General features: G+C 49.0%; 2 protein-coding genes across 7 annotated transcripts in view; both read right to left on the bottom strand.

Moving 5' to 3' along the window:
• The window catches only part of DISP3 (dispatched RND transporter family member 3), a 40,659-nt gene extending 33,783 nt beyond the window's left edge, over window positions 1-6,876 (bottom strand). For 5 of the 6 annotated variants that reach the window (XR_015260834.1, XM_086764489.1, XM_086764492.1 and 2 more), the window contains exon 1: window positions 5,440-5,568. The gene's annotated coding sequence lies outside the window, so the exon portion shown is untranslated. Of the gene's footprint in view, window positions 1-5,439; window positions 5,569-6,822 lie in introns of those variants that run through there. The other variant, XM_086764490.1, reaches the window with a different exon arrangement.
• Window positions 6,877-7,751: 875 nt separating this feature from the next.
• The window catches only part of UBIAD1 (UbiA prenyltransferase domain containing 1), a 100,799-nt gene continuing 90,704 nt past the window's right edge, over window positions 7,752-17,846 (bottom strand). The window contains exon 5 of the transcript XR_015260850.1: window positions 7,752-7,799. The gene's annotated coding sequence lies outside the window, so the exon portion shown is untranslated. The remainder of the gene's footprint in view (window positions 7,800-17,846) is intronic.

Raw genomic sequence — 17,846 nt, 5'->3', positions numbered from 1 at the left:
CTTGTCCATGCAGTCATTACAGCAGGTAGATCCTGAGCTCACACTCCCAGTGACAAATCCAAAGTGACTTCACTGACATGACTGCGTTTACACAGAGCGAGATCGCAGCTGCAGAACCAGGCCCCAGCAGCAACAACATCCACACCCTGAAGTCCAGGCAGAAAATAAACGACTCCCGCCTCTGACTCTCCCCCATAAAGAAGCAGAGAGCCAAGACCAGCAGCAGTTTAGGAAGCAGATGACTGCCAGTTTGTCTTTCACCCCCTGCAAACACACTGGCCTCTCCCCCTTCTCCACTGTTTATGTAACATGAACTGCCTTCCATTCAGAAGGAGTCCTTCTCCATTAACAGAGCTTGGCAAAGATCAGGAATTAACTGTGTGAACTTTCAAGCCTACTGTCTTAAGACCAATGGCAGGGAAAGTATCCCAGTCTTGTTCCCCAAACCTCTTCTCCTGGCAAGCAGAGAGAACTCGAAACAGGAAAAAAGGGTCAGGTATGTGTAAAGCCCTAATTTCAGCGCAGGAGACAGCCTACGCCTCGGGGGCCCCGCTCTGCAACGGGCACGCTTACCTCCCCATGGACGAGCAAAGCCTGCGGCACTGCCAGGATCTGCACGCTGAGAGCAAGGGCACAGATTTCACTGGAAGAGTTACACCTTCAGTTACAACAAGAGAGAGGAGATGCTCTGCCCCTCCAAGTCAATGATCACCACAAAATCAGCGCTGCTAATGACTAGCGCTGAACTGTACCTTCATGGAAGGGCAAATCCCTCCGGAGCAGCTGGAAGGACTGGATTCCCACAGTTACTGCAGACCCACAGCACAAAACAAGAGCTGGAGCTGCAGAGTATCCTCTGCTTCATACCAGCAGATAGCTGTTCCACCATCCCCACCACAACAGGTCTCCCAGCAGCGGTTCCAGTGCCTGGGGGTCCAGTTCACCCCCGATGAAGGCAGATCTCGGCCACTGGCAGGAAGAGACACAAGGGGACTTCTGAGCTGTGAAGTGCTGAGCATCCAAGTTCTGGTGAAATCTGTACGACACGCAAGTGCCTTGTACTTGCAAAAGGAGGGCATCATCCCCAACTCTAAGCAACCAAAATTAAACTTTTGAAGCTTGTTTTGCCAAACTTTTTGTGTCTGTATTTTCTCCTGTTAATGGTGTGGCACTCTAGTTATTAGTATTTGTGTTTTTCAACACTATAAAAGCAGCGCTGAGACCTCAGAAAACTTCTCTGACAGTGCTGCTGAGGACAGATAATGACAGACAATGACAGGCAAGAGGGTTGTAAATAATATTCTCCTGGGTGCTAATTCAGACAGTTGTTGTAGCTCACGCCTGAAGCCTACTGCCGTCAATGGGACAATTTACAAACTCACAGTTAAGCCCATGCTGAAACATATTCTGGACAGAGGTCAACAGAAAGTCTCTTGCTGACTTCACATACAGGTAGATTAAGCATTTAACTCTTACATTGTCTCCTCCACGTTCCTGAATTATTCATTAAGGGCCAGACACTGCAATCCATACTCACACTGCGCTTAATCTGTCCTTTAAATTGGCTGGCGTTGGTCTGAGTCACAGGCACCACAGCACCTTACTCTTTAAACAGCTCACCGAATGCAGCAGAGCTATTCATGACACAGGGTACTCCTCTGCAAGAGACAGAGGCAGGATCCAGCACTTAGAAAAGACATCAGTAAAAATCAGAGAAAATTCACCCTGGTAAGGCTGCATCAAGATGAATGAACTCAAGTAAATCTGTGTGAAAGCAATCATTTAAAGAGATAGCCTGCTCTGTGGTATCGCAGGGGAGACATAAGGGAGTGCTAGAAACTCGTATTTCATTGTTCAGCTCCATCACAAGCTCTGGAAACACATTCCCCTGCCCCTGGCCACACATTCACAGAGCCAAATGGCAGCCTGCACACACACCTCATGGGGACTGGTTTATCTCTATAGAGAGAGAAATAGGGAGGTGTGCGGAAAGGAGCAAGGCGAAGGACACGTTCCACTCCTCTTGACTGGCACAAAAGGAACAAAAAGTAAATGGGACTGCTTGTCGCCAAGGTGGTAGCGAGTCCCCACGCCCACCAGCAACTCCTTCCTCTGCCAACCTCACAACTGGCAGGAACCAAGCCTCCCAGACCGCACCACTGGCTCTGACCCTGAGATCCCCGGAGGCTACTTGACGAGCAGCTAAACTCACATCGCAGGAGAGCCTATGACCGGGTATCTTTCACCACAGAGCCCAAATCTACAGCTGGATACTTTTAAACAAACAATGGATAAAGAAGTAATCGAGTAAGTGAAAGGAGAAATCTTGTGCGCTACGTTGAGAAATGTAGCAGGGTTTGATTTTTTAGAATGAATTAATCTGTTCGGTTCTCATTTATGTCAGTGCTTGATAAGATCAGAGGATTAAACCAACCGTATGCTAAATGCTTCGTGCTAAAGAGAGCCTTGCCAGGATTTACCGCATGTTGGCATGCATAGAGACCACGGCAGCATCACCCAGAGACCCTGGGACTCACAGAGGGACCTGTTCAAACTTCAGAAATAAAAATCACAGCTTATCCAGATTTTCCATATGCCGTCAGGGTATGAACTCCTATCCCTCTCCAGTTTCAGTCAAGCCTATTTATTAAGTACTTGTACCCAACAGGCAAATCTTTTTATAAGCAGCACTTATCTCAGAGCACTGGCATCACAGGAGGATTTCAGATGTGCTGTGGTTTTTTGGACGCAAAACGTTAACACCGTATCCATACCTTCCCCCAGTGCCATAGTGAAACGCACACATCCTAACAGTCTCATGCTACGCAGTTACATACACACGCATCGCAGCTACCGCCATAAACTCCTGCACAACACAGCTCGTTAAAAACTCTTCTCATCAACAGTTCAGAAATTACAGATACAGAAGTGGTCAAAGTTCTCCTGTAACTTAACCGCTTTTTCTATTGGCCCGACGAAGGCATTTGTGATGTTTAATTCATCAATGCTGAAAAAGCACAAGATCTGGGGAGGCGTGGCCAAGGATACACTAGGTTGCGAGAGAAATGTCAGCAACTACCAAAGGCATTCTCCCCAAACACCTGAAAACTAGCAGAAATGTCATGGGTGTCAAATTCCTCATTTCTGTGCCCCCAAACTACGCAGAGACAGTCAGATATTGTCACCCTGACTCCCTGGAACAGGCCCTTACCCCACTGCTGTAAAGAGGGACCATGCACAACAAGGCCGTTTATCAGTACAGCTAAGAACACTAGAATACAGCCCGTGAGGTAAAGCTAGATAGAGCATCAGTGACTTGAGGGGTTGGGGTTTTTTTTCCACTCCTGAGGATTAATTTGGCCCTGTATATTGCACAAACTGAATCTCAATCTTCACCACAGCAGGTGATTGGGACGGTATTTACGCTACTCCCCAAGCATCAGTCTGGCTCTCACACATGATACCGTTACATATTGCTCTGAGCCGTTTGTCCCTTAGCTTTTCCCCATGCGTGTCTAGGTGAAACGGTCACAAATGCTCATGGCTAGTTTCCCCTTGAATCGCTTTTCTATTCGACAGGCATTCTCCCTCCCTGGTGCAGTATTTTCCCCATGGGAATACCACATGTATTCACAGGGGAAGCAAGAAGAAAGGTGGAATGGACCTTTTATCATATTAAGCATTTCCATTCCACCTCTGTTGTCTTTTTCGATAGCTCAGGTCTGTTTTATTCCAGCCTTAGGGAATCAAACTATAAGGCTCTAAAGGGGTAAAGAGATCAGCTTGATGAGTCTAACCTCTGAAGATGCATCCAGTGTGATAAAAGAAGCGTAGCTATTGAAACAACTTCCTTCAATACAGTTATTGTGTTGCTAGGTTTCCATCTAGACACGCAGCCTAAAAGAGCAATCAAAAGAAGCTGATGCTGTGGATAATACCTTTATCAACACTTCACAAACTTGTTGGGGAAGAAGAGGGAAAAATATTGTCCCCGAGCAAAGTTTTACTGGTGAGAATAGCAAGCCAGTTTCAAAAGCTCACCCAAATTTTCATGGGAAAATTGTTTTTTAAAAAATGAGCTTTTAAGGTAGCAGATTCTATGTGTATCTCTATATGGCTTTGTGAGAAAAAAGTCTCTGTGTTTTTCCTGTCATTTGAATTGCAAAAGTACTTCTCTCCCAATACACAAGTCCTCATCCCACTTGAGTCTTGCAGCCACAAAAGAAGGCATGCATCAGCCTTGTTCTAAAAGAACTTATTTGCTTGTACATTACATCAACAGACTCAGCACAGCTGTCAAAATACTATCCTAATAATTGCACAAGCTGAGGTTGCTAACCAGCACGCTGCTGTGCCTGTGCACAAAACAAAAGTGCAAGCGACACAGGACGCAGCGGCAAGGCAGACGCAAGGTCCCACACGCACCCAGGGAACCTGACGCTTCCATCTCGCTCCCTCGGTCCCGGCGGTTTCCAGTTATACCCAGCTCCCAGCAGCTCCCACCCTTCTCAAATGCTTTCAGTACCTGGCCAGTGGCAACTAGCCCCACTTTTTTGGTTTGGTCATCACATCACCAACTGGGAATGAACATGGAAGAGTTCATTTTCTCCAGGACACAGGCCGGCACGTATTTAGAGACCTCCTGGAATAATACGGGCCCAGGACTGGGCTGCAGCTGGGAACGTTGCGAAGCAGTGTGATGCCCTTACTAAGTGAGCTGGAGGTTTTAGGCAGCAAAAGTCAGCTTCTCTACAAGACTACACAAACCAGGCAGGTTACCTTACACGTGCCAGGTACATGATTCTCTTTGCATCTTCTAAAGAAACATCTGACAGCAGAGATGAGGATCCTGCCCGGCTGGACCTGCTAATATCCCTGAGCATGGTAAATGCCTCCTCCAGCTCTTCTCCTCCTCCTCCTCGGGGAGGCAGGCCAACCCTCCGTGAAGCAGGGGACACAAAACTGCTCAGTTCCGGCGCCCAACTTTTCCCTGAGGAGCACAGCCCTGCCGCAGGCACGGCTCCATCAGCGCATTACAGAGGCAGTCTCCCCGGGAAACGCTCTCCTCTGTGCATATTCATGAACTCTCCAGAGCTTCCAGGGAGAGTTGGCTAAACACACAACTGAGGGATTTATCTGTTATATTCGCAGAAGAAAAGAGAAAAAAAAAAGGGGGGGGGGGGAAGGGAGGAGGAGGTGGAAGGCTTAAAAAAAAAAAAAAAAAAAAAAGTGGGAAGGGAATGACTGCAAGCTGTGCTCCCCTCTACCCACCGCCTGCCACTGCAGGACCGGGGAGCCCGACCTACCCCCCCCCCCCCCGCCGCCTGCCCCGGGCCCCCTTCGCAGGCACAGCCGGGGAGCTGGGGGCAGATGGCTGTGCCCCGCGGCCCCCCCGCACCCCTCCCGGGGCCGCTCCGCGCAGCCGAACGCAGCACTCACCTCCGCCCGGGCGGCACCGGCCGCGGGCTCGCAGCGATGCCGGGGCAGAGCCGGGTACCGGCGGTCTCGGATCCCCGCTCCCCGCCGCTCTCTCCCGGCCAGCCGCCGCCTTTTAACGCCGCTCCGCCGTACCCGACTGCTCGCACGGCCCGCCGGCCCCCGGGGGCGGCCGCCAGCCCCCGCCGCTGCGGAGCTCCGCGCCCGGCCGTTGCCCGTTGCCGCCGCCCCACCGGGCTGCGGGCGGCGCTGCGGCCGCGCTATAAACCCTGCCCGGTGCGCGGCCCCCGCCCGCCTCCGGTGCGGCCCCCGGTGCGGCGGAGCGGGCAGCCCCGTCACGGAGTCCGGCCCCGAGCGCTCGGGAAGGGGCCGCGGTGCGCGCTCCCCCCGCCGGAGAGGGCGGGTAACGGGAGGAGCCGCGGAGGCCCGGGCTGCTCTTGGAGCCCTCCGGGGACGGAGGGGGGGCCCTGCCCGCCCTCAGAGCGGCCTCGGTCCGCGGCTGCCGTGCGGAGAGCGAAGGGGATGCTCGGTGCGACAGACTCCGGAGCGAGGGGAGGGGATCCGGCTCTGACACCACCCCGGTACCGGTCTCTGTTTCGTGCAACAGAAACTGCCAGAAACTTTTTGCAGCAAGCGGGCAGAGCTGCGGGTCCAAGCCCGTGGTAAGAGCCAGGACTCCGGGAAGAAGCCCTCGGGTTTCCTTGCTGGCACCCTCACCCCTAGATAAATGCTCATGTAGAAGACATCTATACGCATTCAGTGGTAGAAGGATGCAGCAACAATCCCTGAATTAAGTAGGAGTCAATGGGAGGGGGCAAGGCTATGAACTACGGTGGTAGAGAAATTTTTTTATATATATATTCGTGCTTGCCCCTTACGCAGCTAGGCATTCTGCACAGCTGGTCATCTAATTTGAAAACAGACCCTCGCCTTGGCTTTAGGGAGTCAAGAGAGCCCTGTTTTTGATAAAGACATCCCTGAGTACAGGGGCTTGGTGTTGACAGGAGGTCTCTAATGACTGCTGGGTACAGCAGTATTGCATTTGTTTATTGTGCGCTCTTCTGTGACTCACTCCGGTTTTGGAGGCAGGGGGAGAACAGCTGAGTCTCCATTCCCCTCATCCTTGGCCTCTTTCCTGGGGTGACCTGTTAGAATAACGCCGACTCCTGCAAGAGCAGGATGATGTCAGTAAATTGCTGAACTACCTGATGGGAATGGTTTTTAATCAGGCTACATTACAGAGGTGACCTAAGCGTGTTTTTCCCAATGCTCTGGCTTACTTCAGTGTTGATGGTGCCTAGGAAAAACATCCCTCATCCTAGTTTTTAAACAGATTTGCCAATTCAGTAACAAATAGAGAGCGGCGCAGTAAAAAAGGCCCATCACCTGAGCCTGTCTGCAGGCAGGCGGCTGTGTCGGAGGCAGTGCACTCTTTCTGACGCATCACCCAAAGTGAATGGGAAGCCAGGCAGACAAAGCTAGACCATCATCTTCCTTGTGGGGCTCCAAGGAATACAAATTTAATGAGGCTCCTGAAGTAAAATTGCATTCTAGCAGCTTGGCGCATTTCTGCCAGGGTTTCTGCAGAGAAGGTGGTGGGGAGGGGTTAGCAGTTTTGATGAAAACTGCAAGTTTACAGTAAAGGGCAAAATTGCTTTTTCTAACTTTGCCGGTGATACAAGCGGAGCCCATGCTGATGTGAGGGACAGCGCTCAATCAATCACAGAGCAGAGCCCAGCAAACTGCAGGGAATTATCAGTCAGCGCTGCGTATGAGCACTGAGACAGTAACGCAGCTCTCCTTGGGAGCATTTCCCACAGCCCTCCAGGCACAGACAGGCACACGTGTGAGCGCATCGTCCGCCCCAGCTCCCCTCTTTTGCACAGGCATGCAGTGCACACGCACATGCAGATGCGGAGTCCTGCCATGCACACACGTGCCAACAGACACAAAGTGATGCTGACGTACCTGCTCACGGACGAACCGTGCTCATCTCCTCTCCGCATGCAGAAGTACATCAGCTTCGACAGCTTTAGCTTTTAAAACTTGTACATGGTTTTCTGACAGCATAAACACACACGACACATTCCTTCACGCACGCACCATAGAGCTACTCTAGCCCTGAGTTCCTCTCGCTGTGTTAGCACCTGCAATATACACATGAAGAATATGCCTTTCGCTGTCGATACAGAGACCCTCAGACTGCCACGTTCACCTGTAAAACCTCACCCCATGAACACGCAGGGGTCTGCACAGCACTCAAAGAGCCCCACAATGGAATACCCACCTGGATGGGAAGGGGTGACTGGAGGGCTGACAGTCCTGCTCTATGGCAACTTCTGTGACTTCAGTCTCTTTTCATTCTGCATTGGAAGGAAATAAAACATTTCAAATATTTGGGGATGAGAGGGGCAGGATGGTGCATAGTGGAAATCTTCACACCTGGCTTAACATTTCCTTCTGTGCCCTTCTGTGCTCAGAGAGCATCACCCTCTGACTGCTATCGTTTCCCTGCCTCAGGTCTCACAGAAGTGTTCAGCAAAATAGCATGTGTGGCCAAAATGAGTAAACAGTTCATTACTAGTTTAAATCAGCAACACTGAACATGTTTTACTGAGACACAGGTTAGAACTGCCTACATAAGCAGCAGTACCCGTGCATGTAAACACGGGCGGTATCGAACTGTGCCTATATTACTTGTGCATGCCCGTACACAAAGGTTTCGGTGCTTTCTTGCAGACTCCATTAACAACACAACTGCGTCTACAGAGCATCAGCGTTATTTGTGGCCTTTACTAACCCAATCCGTGCACACAGGCCGAGGTGCTGCGTGCTGCTCCTGTCCTCGTTAACCACGCAGGTACACAAACACACGCGTGACACCAAGAGACATTAGCACTGTACTGCAGTCTTCGCCAGTGAGCTGCGTATTCACCGACGCCTGCCCGCAGGCACGGAGGCGCACAGTCACGAGCAGGCAGGAAAAGGATTGCTGCTGCTCCTAGAGCCTTTCCTGGCTAAGGGATGCCTTCTGGAGCTGGGAAGCTGGGGGAAAACATCTTCCCCTTTATTCATGCTCTCTAACCTTCTCACAGCCTCAGCATGACTATCTTCCATGGCACCACTGGCCATTCTGCGTGCTTATATTTATGGCCCCTCTTTGAAATTCTGACTGCTCATCTATGCAGAGGAAGGCTACCCAAGCAATCTTTCCTGTTCAGGTGCTCATTACTACAGCATTATTTAATAATGCCAGGCAGTCTCTCTTAGGCCTTGTAAATTTTATCTGGGGGACTTCCAGCTTCCACAAGGTCTATTACTGCCTGATTGCCTGAAAGGCTTTCAACTTTGTACCAGACAGCACGTCCCGCAGCAGAGAGGGCCGGGTAACCGCTGAGCTTCCATTAAACCCCATTGCTGGCTTGGGAGCCAGGCTCGGGAAAGCGAAATGCATACGTGTGAGCGCGTACGCACGAGCGCACGCGGAGTCTGAGGACAGGTCCCTGGAGAACACACAAGGCTACCCCTGCTTGCGTAAATGGATGCGTGTGCACGGCTGTTCGAGAGAAGTGTCCGGATCGAAGGGTGACACTGTGCGTGAGGGAGTGCAAGATCATGGGGGCCTGAAAAAGGAGTGGGCTGATGTCTGTGGGCCTGATCTCAGCTACACGAATGGCAGAGTAAGTGCTTAAGAATCAGTAGGGTTTATGGTGACAGAGCTGAGTGCAGAATCAGACCCTGTGAGTTCAGATCTTTCCTATTTGAGCAGCTTTCTCCAAGTGCTTGCTGTTAGCCAGGGCTCAAAGCAAGGCTGTTTGTAAGCTTAATAAAGTGGAGAAAAAACAATGGAGAAACCCGGGAAGAAAGGGCAATAGCCCCCAAAGCCAGAGAGCTGCTGTTTCATCAGCTGCCAGGAGAATCAGCAGGCACCTCCAACACCCCTCAGCTCCGGGGGCAATCCCCAAAGGATGCCAAGCTGCAGACAAAGCATATTTTCAGAGGAAAAGAACGGAGAGTGGGGACAAAATGCTCTGTTTGGAAACATCCCTCAGCCCCTTTGAAGTTGTGCTCTTTGTTTCCTAGTGTCATCCTGTCAGAGAACTCAGACCTTTCCTCCTCGCCTTTCCTAACCCAAACATCCTGCTTGAAGGGACATCAAGGAAAGGGATATTTCCTCTGTCCGCAAAACTAACAAAGCCACATCACAAGCTATTTCTGTGTGGCGTGTATTTATAAACCTCAGCCCTGACCCAATCAAGCAAAACAGCTTCTCGTTACCACTGACTCAGGCCTGAATTCCAGCTGCCAGCCTGTTATTTCTTACTCAGGCAACACTAGTGCTCAAAAATTATGTTAAGCATTTCGCAGATGCAGAAACAATCCCTTCCCCAAAGAGCACGGAGGTGAAGGCACGCAGCCAGCCAGCCCCCTCTTTTATTGAATAACATTTCTCATATATTTCATGAGAGCCAGATGGCACCATCTGAACGGCAGTGAGCCTGGAAGCCTTCAGCCACCTCAGCGAAAGGGAAGCGTGACCCAGCCTTGGGCACGCGGCAGCGGCTCGGCACTGGAGCCCGCTCCGGCTCGGGCGGAGGGCAGCTGCGGGCTCGTCCTGCCCGCGGGCAGCTGCCTCTGTGCGAGCACAGGAGGGGTAGGCTTTTTTACATTCAAGCAACAGCGTAAATTTGCACTTGGAAACCTAAATGGCCGCTGCTGACAGGCTTAATCCTACACTTTTGGTGACAGGAAGAGTTTCCCCGGTTCGGAAACTGTTTGGGAAAGGGAGGCCAAGCTGCAGATTGCCTGCGAAAAAGAAACAGATGTAAGGAGAGAGAGAGAGTATTCAAAACCCCTGCTGGGTGTGGGGCCTTTTCCTTGCAATTAAGTGAAGCGAATGGTTTTAATGGAAGTTGTTTGTTCAAAAGGCCTGCACTGCACTGCTTAATGGGGTTTCACTAGCATTCCCCAAAGGCTCCCAGGCTGCGTCAGCATCCCACGGCTCACATCCAAACCCAACGAGCCTTCTCACCCTGATGTCTCTACCCGGCACGTATGGAGCGCGGGGTGTCAGGGCTGCCATGCCTCCTGTGCTCGCCTTTCCGATGGGAGCCTTGAAGCCCCAGGATGTCATGAATATTCATGACATAAACATTACCAATAAGTATTGTGCAATTTGGACAAAAATATATTTGAGGCAAAAGAACTAGGAGAGAACAACTGAGAGAGAATCTTTCCTCCTGAGCTCCGGGAAGTACTGAATAGCATTTTCCTGAGCTGTAACTGGTAGTTTTAAAATGCAAATCAGTCTTGGGTTTTTGAGAGACATCGTAAAAAAAAAAAAAAGACCCATGCAGCAAAGCTTTATTGTATTGTAATGAATGCGGGATTTGCAGAGCTGCTTGGTGCCAGTGAATGCACAGTGGATGCAGGCCAGGGACTGGGGAAGCCCTGAGGCTCATCCCTGGCTCGTTCTGCCACTGCCTCACTACGCGACCTTGAACAAGACATCCTTTCTCTATTTCAGTGTTCTCCTCAGAGGACACAGGGGAGAGGAGAGAGATGAGGCTGTTTCTGTGCCTCCCGGTGAGATTATACTTTACAGGCCACGCTGAGGTGGAAGTCAGCAGAACAAATGTAGCAGCTGTCTCCCTGCCGGGACCCATGAACCGGGATAGTGCTGCCCTGTTCTTAATGGTCTTCCTCAGGCAGATGCTGCTCAGCCTTTCCTAATCCTTTTCATATTCATATTCCTTTTCCTATTCCTATTCCGCAGTTCATCTTTGGCCCCTGTGTCTCCCTTGTGTTTTTCTGTCAAGCTGGTCCCCTCCTTGAGCCCCAGAGTCTGCAGAAAGCCCTCTGCAATTGTTCAGCTCTTCTTTTTCACATCCACCTGTGAAGCATCTAACACCATTTTACCTGCCCTCCAGTTAAAGAACGGTCCCTAAATAAGACACAGAGATCATAGTAGGAGTTGAACATAGAAGGGAAGACATAATAAAACTGTTACGACAGACAGATTTTCTTCAAATTAGTCATGGTATAAACATAAATAATAACAATCTATAAAGAAGCAGGATGGTCTGAGGCACATCACAGTCCAGAGGACCCCTCTATTCCTCTATTCGTGGACACCTCGGATCCACACTGGGATCTCAAGTAAGTCACTCTGGCTTACCTCTGCCTTGGCTTTCCTCTAGCTTTCTGCTCCCTCCTGTACAGCCTGCTGGAGTAGGAGGTTTGGGGAGTCATTTATTTGCCCACTGTTGCCTCTTCTTACCTTTCACCACACCCAGACCTCAGTGTTAGTGAACTCTGAAGGGTAAACTGGTGATTTCTAAACTTGCCTCTTCAAAGCTGCGCTCTCCACCCACAGCCTGCACATCCCTCCTCCCGCTGCATCCATCTCTCCCGCATACAGCACTGAAGGAAGGCTGCTGAATCTGGCTCCACAAGGTCACATCAAAGAGGCCAAAAATCACAGTCAGCTGGCACTAGCTGTCACTTATGACTCACCAGAGAGAATATTAACTGGTAAAGCAGAGGCAAAGAGTGCCATATTCCATTACTGGTCCCCTGAGCCCCCCCGACACCGCGGAGGGAGAGCTGTTAACTGAGCTCTTCAACTGCATTTTCACTGATAGAAATGCCCTAGCAGCTGCCTGACCTTCCAGGAGCAGAAGTCTCAGGTCCTCTCAGCTGCTGTGTGTCAGAGACAGAAATCACTCAGAGCCTTCTGTGTCCTGATGCATTTCAGAAATTATCTCTCTGATGATGGCAAAATCCCAACGGAGGAATACACCACAAGGAGAATCAGTCACACTGGGAGAAAGTCAGGGCATTTCAATAATAAAAAGCCAAGATGTTCAAATCCAGATGCCAAAAGGTAGGTTTTCAAATCGATAGTTAACCCCCTAAGCATCAGACCTGAAGCTCCCATTACCTGTAACAGAATTTGTGAGTGCTCAAAGCTTTTCAAGCCTGGCCATTTGTTTCCAAATACATAAATAGGAATAAAGAGCTTCTCAAAAAATGCGCTACCGTACCAGCAGAAAATTTCAGCTGTTCACTGGAAATACAAATCTTTAAGAGGCACTGTCTGGAACTGAAATATATTAGTTTAAGCTGAAATATTTGCGGTTTCAGATATTCCTTTCTGAAGTAATAAAAATAAAATATGCTTAAGCAAAGCATCCTTTCTTACTCCTTCTCTACTAGCTACGCAGTGGGGACAGTCAGAAGGTTTTGCATATTGGCAGTAGCACTACAATAAAGTGCTGCTGAGAATCAGGTGGGAGAAGTGCCTGCTCCAGGAAGCCAGAACGGAATATGAATCAGAGAAAAAGGAGGAGGGCAAGAAATCAAACTAAACCATTCATTCACCTGCTGAAACGAGGGTGCATACCCACTGCCTCTTTGGAACCACAAGGAAATGTCACTCATCTCTTCAGCTACCCGGAGAGCTTGCAGAAGTGATTATGGGTCAGAAAATTACCAGAAAGCAAAGAATTCCTATAAAACAGAAAAGATTCCTGGAAAAAAAAAATTCTAGCAATGTTCTAGCTCAAAAAATTCCTAGAAAACAGAAAATTTCTAGGAAGGCTCTAAGTCAGAAATTCCTAGCAAGCAAAAGAATTCCTCAAAACCAAACCTTCCTCTCCTGGTGTAAATTGCTGTGAACAATATATGGGAAATGTTCCAGTGCGCACGTAACAAACCAGGGCACATTCTGGCCTAATGATTAATGCAAGAGAAGGTGTCATTCAAATTCCACACAATTATATTGGGTATTTTTCCTGTTAATGTTAATATTACAATTGTGGAAAAAAATTAAGTGTGGAGAGAAAGCGTGGACCATTCATAGCTGCTATAAATCAATCCTGTTCCATTTTGACATCAGAAAGGTTGGCCAGTTCCCAGCAATGGGGCATATGACTCATTACCTGACTGCTCGGACACGCAGGGAGTGCTATATGGTATCCGCTTGGCAAATAAATCTTTTGTCCCCCCCTCTAAAATAGCACTCACAGAGTTATCTCAGCAACTGCTATTTATATATTGGGAAACCAAGTGGCTAAATGTTCCTTTCATCTCTGGATCCTCCCACCTAGCCAGGAAAAGCATCCTGCTTTAGATTATGCCACAGAAGAAAAACTTGTGCTGTTTTCAGACCCCGAACAAACCGGGAGCACAGTTCTCATTGCAGCTTGGTGTATTGCTCTGTGCAGACACGTCCACCTGAGCATCAGCCTGCTTCAACTGCTGATGTGGGAGAAAGGCTGTGCCACTCCACGGGTGAGGAAACCAACAACCTGGCTGGGGACGCATCCAGCTGTGCTGCCTCCAGCGTGGATGTGGTGACCTCCAGCGGAGACTGGAGCTGAGAACTGGAACCACCGCTGCAAAAGAGCCCCTGGTCCCAAAATGGAGAAAAGTGTCCTTTGGGAGATGGAGCTGGAGAAACATCTTTTGCAGTTGCTTTTGGTGGCACGCCTCTATTTACCAATACAGTGTTATTAGTATAAAGTGAGAAGTATAAACAGGCAAGCAGACAGCCAAAACATAACCATAGGAAAAAGCTAAACTATACATAAACCCAGATTGGCAGATTGATAAAATATTCTTAGGCAAGAAACAGACAGCAGGAAAGACAGGAAGATGGAGAGAGAGATTTAGAACTAAACTTAATACTTCTGTGATTTATTTGCATTAAGCTCAGGCAGCATGTGTGGCTTGGGTTTTACTTGTTTGTTTTGCTTCCCAGGCTGCCTCAGGTGCTGGCAGAGAATTGTTTTGTTGAAGTTGCAGTCCCTGGGATGTTTTGGAAATTCATTGTCCCTGGGGAAAAATGAGGAGAGTTTCATAAAATTCAGGAAAAGTTTTGCAAGTTCTGAAACTCAAAGATAAAGAGTTACACGTGAAGTAATGTGGATCTCCTCCCTATAATGAAAGCCCAGCTTTGTCTCCTCAGAGCTAGAAGACCAGAAACTATCAGCAGTCTTCCTGCTGCGCTTCGCATGAGGACGTTCTACAAATGATGGAAATTGTGTCCATCCAGCCATCCTACAACAGATGGCAAAGCAGTGAGAACGGGCAGAGCTGGTGGGTGGCAGGGATGTGTTTACTTTAATAAGGCCCAGAGATTAAAGTTCCACCAGTGCCCATCAGCAGTCTGTTACATCCATCTATTTATAATTATTTCCCATTTTTCCCTGCAGCTACATTTTAGAATTGCATATCTGTAACCATATAATGTAGCTCACATGAGCCTTCCCCGAAACAGGGCATCTGGGATCCCTCCCAAGATCCCCTTGTAGTTGAAGTCCAGGGATCAATTTATGGGGCACGGAGCCCATTTCAGCCCACAGGGATGGGACTGTGGTCTGGCAGAACCTCTGCCATGGTCCTGCTGTCCAAAAGAGGAGGAAGGAAAGTAAAAAAGCAGGGGATATGTGGGTACAGGAAAAATAGACAAAAGAGAAAAAGAGTGAAGAAGACAGGTAAGGGGATTAAAAATTAAAAATTAAAAACAGAAGACAAAATCTACAGCGTAGGATTGGTACCTCTAATCGCTGCTACAGAATTTGTGCAAGATCGATAGAAAAGTTGCAAAGGAAGAAATTTCTTATGTCTAGCATGAAACTCCAGGAAAAATTTTAATAGAAAGAAAAAGGAGAAAGTTCAAATAGTCACTGAAGTTGTGCAGTTAAAACCCCAGCAAGCCTAAGTACACGAACGCTGGAGAAAGAGGAAGGGAGAGGTAGCTAATGGAGGAGCTTGCTGGAAAACCATAAAAAAAATCAGTTGTTTCCAGATGCGCTGTGCTCCATGCTGCCTGCAAAATCTCAGCTTGGAGCACCACCCGTTTCCCGGGTGCTGAAGCACCAGGGAGCTGCAGTCTCTCGGGTGCTGTTTGGTTTTAAACGGATTCTGAGTTTTTTCTCTGAGTTTTCTGAGATTTGAATGGAATCCATTCTGAATGAATGCTGCTGTGACAAGGGCATCACAGCCAGCAAGAGGGAGCTTTGTTAGCCTCCGAAAACCAGGGTCCATCACTGCTCAGACTACTTATAAACCAGTCTGGCTTGAGAGGGATACCAGCTTTCCCCAGGGCGTGCAGGGAGCCATTGCTTATGCCGGCATGAGTTGCCCAAAATACAGTGTCCACATCTATTCCAGGCTCTGCAACAGAGAGCAACCTGGGTAGCTGCCACATCCCCTTCTTACAACTGCTAGTGTTTCCTCCCAAGGAGAGGAAACACTAGTAGGTTTTAGTGGCAGGTGGCAGGCTTGCTCATGAAAACCTCAAGTGGGCTTCAGGAAGCTGCATACCAACACCAGTCATCCAGTTCGCAGGAGATCTCTGTGGGTGGGACACAATGGAGTCTCATTACGTTTCTGACTTACGAGATTCGAATCATCACAAGAAGGATCTATGTGTAAGCCGGGGCATAGGACGAGGATGTGGTTTGATCTGCTCTGTGCTTTACTAAACCCACAGACTCATTATCCAGCCCCTGTTTCCAGGGAGGGCAGGAGGGGGAGAGCTCTCCCTCACTGTGACTCCAGAACTCAGCCAAAGGCTGACGGACACTCCAAGTGTCACTGTCTCCCACTGGGGCTGTGATTTACAATGACTCCAGGTTGGATGAGGCTCTGAGCAACCTGATCTAGTCGGAGATGTCCCTGCTCCTTGCAGGGGGGTTGGACTAGGTGACCTTTGAAGGTCCCTTCCAACCCAAACCATTCTATGATTCTGTGACTCTTCATTGCTGTCTGAGCCAAGAATGGTGCCAGCCCAGTTGTGACCTCCTCTGCCGCTGAGCCTGGATCCCCAAACACTCCCTATCTCCAAGCAGCTTTTGCAGGGAATCGCACTCTCTGCTCCTGTAATAGTTGCACAGCACGATATGGCATTAGTAGAATCTAAGTTATTAATTGTCTACAACAATTAGCAAGGATGCCTGGCCCTCCAGGCACCTTGGTTATGTGTGGGAGCCAATTACAGTCTCATACATATTCATGCCATCCACAAACTGAGAGCTGCTTCCCCAGCTCTCTCCCCATCTCCTTTACTCCAACTCGCATCCAGCCCACCCTGAGCTGGGAAGGAGAAGTAGTTTCCTTTCCTTTCACGTTTCACCGAAATCAAATATTTGCTATGGCCATAATTGATGTAATGGAAATGCAGGATTAGCACATTTGACAGGCAAGAACAGAAATGGCCCGGCCAAACCTCGCTCAGGCCATACAAGAGGAGATGGAGAGATCTTGCTGGACCCCTCTCCCTCCAGGCACCCCCTCTATCAGCACACCACAACACATCATCCATCTGGGCTTGATGAGAGGTGTTTCTCAGTCAGCAACCACCTCAGCTCCATCTGAGACCATAACTACCAGCTCTCATGGTGTAGATGAGTGTGGTCAGCGTGTTGCCAGTGAATCCAACAGATTTAGACCAGCTTATACCCACTGAGGACCTTAACAGTAAGTGCTGAGTGAGACACTGGGCTGTACCAGGTAAGTCACGTATCCGATTCCCATGGGCATGCTAATGCTTCACTGCTTCCCAAGGTTTCTCTGAGGTCACATCTATAAACATCCATGAGCTGTGCTCCTAGGAACATAGCGACCCTGTGAATCCATCACTTGACCCCAAGAGGAGCTGGAGCTGGGCCTGGAGTGCATGGAGCTGTAAGTGAGTCCTCCGAGTGCCTTCACCACAGTGGGGTCAGAGCTCAGCCGAGCCGGGAAACGCGTGCCTGGAGAATCCATTGATCCACCGGAGTGCCCATTCAACACCTCTCCCACAGCAGCTATCTTGGAGCTGAAACGCTAAATCCATAACCTGCTCTCAAGATTTATTGTCCTGAAGGCTGTTATGACTTCTGTGAGATCTGAAGTGCAAAATAATGTTAGAAACACACCTTATTTATCTGACACACTAGAGTGACTCCTCCTCAGCCATCACTGTCTGCTCTGGAAATAAATCCCTGCTCTGTGTTTAGGAAACAAAGCTATTCCTGTCACATAGGAGACCAGCTGAAGCTTTTGAAAGAATCTGATTTTAATATTGCTAATGTTTGCTTTTTGTTTTTGTGCACCCAAACAACTTTCTGAAGGGGCCTGATTGATTTTGCCTTTCCAGTCATTTTTAATCATCCTCCTTGCAGGCTGGTAAGAGGCTGGTCACAATTTTCAGAAGTGACTTGTGATTTGGGCTCTTCCCTTCCGTTACGGACACCAGCTCAGTAAAAATCAATACCAAATTAAATCACAGTAGGCAGCGTGGCCAGTGAAAGAGTGGCTGTGGGCTGCAGAGGGAAAGGGTTTGTATTCTTTTACATTAGAGAGGAATTGAAAAAAGATAACTTTGTGGCTTCACGAGAAGTAGTCATGTTGGAAAGGTA

This window comes from Chlamydotis macqueenii, chromosome 21 (assembly GCF_036417535.1).
Source record: "Chlamydotis macqueenii isolate bChlMac1 chromosome 21, bChlMac1.mat, whole genome shotgun sequence".
Taxonomy (NCBI): Eukaryota; Metazoa; Chordata; class Aves; order Otidiformes; family Otididae; genus Chlamydotis; species Chlamydotis macqueenii.
Note: the sequence above shows the minus strand (reverse complement) of the source record. Positions and strands in the feature narration are given on the sequence as shown.